Below are 5,563 nucleotides of genomic sequence, written 5' to 3'. Positions count from 1 at the left end.
GTTTTTCTTACATGACTTCTATTTACAGTGATTTTTGCCATATGCACCGTTTTTTTCCACGGTTCTCCTAAATTATCACGATATTTGAGAAAAAAAATATTCCAAGTCGTACATGTGAACGGCGGATTCGATACCGCGTTTAAAACCATTGTGTAATTTTTATAAAAATTAGTGTGTTTGGTAATTTGTTCAAAAGTTTGAAAACGTCAAGAAAACTTGCATATTTATATATTTGGATAGTTGTGTCTTAAAAGGTGGTGTATAATATTTTAATATTTAACTAAGATTCCGGCGAAAAAGTTTATCTCTATAATTCTATAATTTATAATTATCTGGAGGCAACTTTAACCATTTTTTCATACTTTGGCTTACATGCTGCAAAAACACTTAACTGAATCAGAATCTTACTATAATGCTAAGAGCTTTAGATTTATTATGTATTGTCTTATATAAGCTATGAACAGTGCTGCTTATTTTGAGAAAAAGTTGATTTGAAAGATTTTCTGTTCCTCATAGAATTCAAATTGAGACTAAAGTTTGATTTTCTGGTGTCAATCAGTAAACTTTGTAAAAAGTTTTCTAAGAAAAAAGCGGAACAATTTTGAGGAAAAAGCGGGACAGCGGGACATTCAATAAAAAAGATGATGAATTGCGTTCTAGTGGCCAAAAACTTCGTGTTGCGGATCGTCAGCATTTGTATGAATTTTCGTTCAGCCAGACCGAACTGAGTCCTTTGAATTTTATTTTCCATTTCTTCCCATGGGATTGGTAACTGTTAATGATAATACATAGAAGCTTATTTTTGTTGCTTTCGGATATAGCTTTTCGGATCACATCAATCATTTCGGCGTAAAAACGTAAGTTTTGTTTCAACGATTATACGCCGAAGATGTCCTACTAACTTGTTAGTAGGTTAGTTAGTAGGCTTGTGGAAGCTTCCGAATCAAAGAAATTAATAACTGTTTGCTTTTTCATTAAAATGGCCAGAGCATTGGAACTTATTCAAGCATATTCGAGCGAGGAGGTAGGTATTTCTGAAGATACCGAAAAGTTTGAAGAGATGTTGGGAAGAATAAATGATAAATGGATTATCTCATAGATAAGAACAAAATAACTATACCTACTTAAAATTTGTTTGAATTTCCACCACCTGCGAACGTACCTTACCTTAGTCATGCACTTACCAAAAAAGGTTTTTGGGAGATGCTTGAAGAAAGAATGTATTTTGATGAATTTAATCAAATTAAAATTGTGCTTTTATTCAATAAACAAATTTATCCTAATACCTACATGTACAACATTTCATTTAAATTAAAAACTGACAATGTTTTCTATATGAGATCATTGCGCACTAACGAATAATTTTAACTCTTCCTTTCACAATATTTTATATTTTCCATAAAAACACATTAAGATTTTTTTTTTCCATTCTAGTCGTTTTATCATTTTTATGGCATTCGCGACTTTATCAACGGTGCAGTTGGCGGATCGTTATTGAAAAACTCATCCGGTACAACTGTGTTCGATGTTTGCTCTTGGGCTCGAACTCGCGGACATCGGCTCAGGAGACAACAGACTTGCCAACTGAGCTATATCATAAGCCCCACATTAAGAAAATGATATTTAAAAAATGTATTGATTTTTGCAAATTTGTTTCTTTTATTCCATAATCAAACAACTCCACACTCAAAGTACTTCTGCCTGAAATTGATTTGCTGGAGAATGTTAAAAATATATTTCTGAAAATATATAAATTTGTATAGATTTACGCGTCAAATATAAAATAGTCAATTCCCGATTTTTTCACGCACCGGTTATGTCTGCACCCGACTTTGTCTGCCCACGATTTTGTCACCTTTTTTGACCCAATTTTGTCACGATATTTGATATAATGGGATGATTATCAATTGACAACATTGTTTTACAACATGATAACATCAATAGCGATAAATAGTGAAGATGACTCATAAATGACACAAAGAAAAGATGTCCGATTTTACACAAGAGTTTTTTTTATTCACTTTTGAACAATGATAAAGTTGGTAAATACAATCAAAATAATAAATATACACTTATTAATTGAAACAATCAAAATGCTTGTTTAAAGACCCTTGAAGCCAAAGGGTTATTCATGTTTAAAAGCTAATTTCGAGAAAACACGCTTTCAAGTGAGTGTGTTAATTCCAATTTCCAAATATTTTTCGAAAATTTGTATTTTTCTTTCGAGCGCAAAAGTATGTAAATAAAATTCTAAAAATCTTAAAAAAAAAATCACCCGAAAAGTTTTGGAAAATGAAAAATCGGTTTGCATTATGAACTTAACATCAACTATTTTTGTTCTTATACCCCTTTGGCTCTGATAGCCTTCAAAGCAATTTCCCTGATTCGCCGCAAGAAGATGACGTGATTTATCGAGAGATCTAATGCATCAGCCCAATCAACTTTGTTGTCCAGCATCCATTCAAAAGGAGCAGAAGTAATGTTCCCTCAGTTGGCATTTTTGTTTTTTTTTTCATTGGAAGTTGTTTGGAACAATAAATTTTCAAACAATACCTTATTTTTTATCAGTTCGTTGGGATTTTAACCACTGGGGATCATGTTCTAAATTTTATGAAAATCGCTTCAAAGTTATTAGAACTGCTAAAATTTTCAATACCTCTTCCATGGATTAACGAATATTAGTCAAATCAGCGCATTTGTCACTTCGTTTTTCTAAATATTCTCAAAAACTATATGGAATGTCAAAAAACTTTTCAGAGCATTTGAAAGCTTTTAAAAAACTGCTTAAAATGACGTCAAAAAGTCAAAACCGATAAAAATGGATGTTCGTCACTACGTCATATCTAAGAGATTGTTTGATTACGTCGTATGAACCAATATAAACAATGTTGAGTTATTGCCTGCAAACAATTGATAAACATGTATTCTTCTATGTGAGGTAAAAACTTGGTTTCTTTTGATGAATGATTAAATTTTAGAAAATGATTTGAATTTAGAACGTACAATAACTTTTTTTTTTATTTTTGAGTGCAATTTGGTTTTTGCGACGTTTTGCACCGCACTGGACTGGCGTGCAAAACAAAGGTCGCAAAATAACTGTTCGTCGTGTTGGTTTTTGCGAGCTTATGCATTTTGTCAGAAAATGCTTCGGAGAGTGTTTTAAGTCATCTCGTCAAAATAGAAGGTTTCAATTTGTTGCTAGATAAGTTCAATAAGCGGGTTTTTAGTGGCTGGATACATTTTTAGGTCCTATTTTTTCATCAAAGTGGCCGCCTTCAGCACTAAAAGCGTTTAGTTGAATTCGGAGCTTCTGTTGATCGCATATTACCCGCTAAGACCCAGAAAACACTCCAGGGATTCAAACGTAAGTCCGTTTTTATGCTCTTTTTTAAGGTGCTTTGGTACATGAAAAATTTCCTGAAAGCTGATGATAATAATTGCGTCATTCTGCAAAAGACCCATATAATGTGCGTGAACCTTAGTGCGTGAAGAGGTTTCCAAAGTTTAGGGCGCATGAAATAAAGTTATGATATAAAATTAGGCAATATACAAAACGACGTTTGAGCCAATCGCGCAATGCCAAAGGTCGTAAGTCCATGTATTCTTGGCTGAATGGAATAAACTAGCCTAAATCTTATCTATTTTCACATCACATATCAATTTTTATAAGACACTTGTGAGTGATATTTTAAATTGTAGATTTATAAAAAGGTTACAAACTTCAACAGCGATTTTCTCAAAACACTTCAGGTGGCTCATACTAAAGCCCAAAAATAAAAGTGCGGCAGACTGTCACTGCGGAGTTCCAATAAAACTGTCAAAAGTTGTTCCAATCGAGCGTAACCATTTTACAGTAGTCAGCTTTAGCTCATACGACCTATTCAAAACAAACTCTAGATATCACGGCAGCATATGGCTCTTGGTTCTTCATGGAGCTTAGCTGGCCATATCTTTAAAAAATAATGTAAGTTGACTTTTGTATAGTTATGATTCCAAAATCATTTCCTTTATACTTTACTTTAAGACTTACTCAATAAGCTAAACACCGGTTCTATATTCAAACATTTTCGAACCGCTCCACCGAAACCAATTCTATCGAAGATTAACTGACAAGTACGAAAATTTGAGGAAAGCATTGAAAGCCAAGTTAATTCCTACGGTCATAAAATTTTTCCAAAGCCACAAAGTCGTTCCATTCGATGAGATTGCCCAGCGGATAGCGACTCGTTGTTTCATAGTTGCCATCACCATAGAAGAAGATGTTTTCGCGGAAAAGTTGCGAGATGAAGCAAAAGAAAAAAAAATGGTAAAAAAGTACAGAGTGATAATGTGCATGATAATAAGCTGTGGCTTGATTTCGGCACTCACTTTCGGGGTCCACGCAAACATTTAGCGAAAACGGTTCTTCTCGTCACGCGGAAAAGTGCCATCAAGAGACAGATTTACCTCGCTTCGTCCCTTCAAAGGACCCCTCGAAAGGCCGCTTCCATCCGAAGAGACATCAAGGATTTCCCATTATCACGTTTTGCTCCTTCTTAGCTCGGATCTCCTGAAGAGTGCGGTGCGTTTGCTTCTGGAAAAACGGTGCGGTGGCTATGAATATGCGCCCGAAATCATTAAGATTACTTCAACAATATTTTTCGTCATTAGCATGTTTATAACACGATATAAAATTTATTTCGATGGGTTCCGTGGGCGTCGGAAAAATTATCCCCGGCGCGTAAGAAATCTTTTTTTTCGCCCCTTCGCTCCAACCGTTACGAGGCGTTTGCGTGTGCGATGATGTTGCAAGGCTTACGCGATGGCGGGATGGAAAATATCCGACAAATCCCTAATGCCGCTAATGGAGTGTGGGAGACTGAGCGCTTTTCGAGTGTTCTACTGGCTGGGATTTGACGCTTGAAAGGGATACTGAGTTTGACATATTCCACATTATTTGGAAGCTGAATTGGGTTGTGATATTGCCATGGATCTTGCTGCTCGTTGGAAACGATGAAGGAAACATTCTACGTTGAGTACCAAGGATGAAGCCTCGTCAAATTGTGCCACACACACCCACCACAATCTTAGGCAGAAGTGGGAGAGCGGGTTGCATTAAAAATTAAATTTAACTGTTATTGAACGCTTCGATAAGGGAAGAAGCTTAAATTTTTATTAGGTGTTCTATCTCTTCATGACCTGTGATGTGGCCTATATTGAACGGATACTCTGGGTGTCAACCAAGTGTTTAACTTTTTTCAGTAGGATTTCATGTCGTTGGATTTCATAGAATTTATTCTGAAATAACGAATTCACTAAAAGCCATCCTAGTGTACAGTAGGGTGCGTCAAATTTAGACATTTTTTGGAATTTAAATAAGCATAGTGTCTAGAGAGTTTTAATTCATTCAAAAATCACCAGAGATGTATTGGACACCTTCCTGCCTCTCATGAAATGCCTGGTAGACATTTGCTAATCAGTATTGAAAAAAAATTTCAATTAAAATATATTTTTCAACATTGATGAGTAATAAATTCTCTAAGACTCAATATAACGGCTTCCAACCTGTCAATTGGTGTTATTC

The sequence above is a fragment of the Uranotaenia lowii genome, chromosome 2, assembly GCF_029784155.1.
Source record: "Uranotaenia lowii strain MFRU-FL chromosome 2, ASM2978415v1, whole genome shotgun sequence".
NCBI lineage: Eukaryota > Metazoa > Arthropoda > Insecta > Diptera > Culicidae > Uranotaenia > Uranotaenia lowii.
This window is presented reverse-complemented; position numbering follows the sequence as displayed.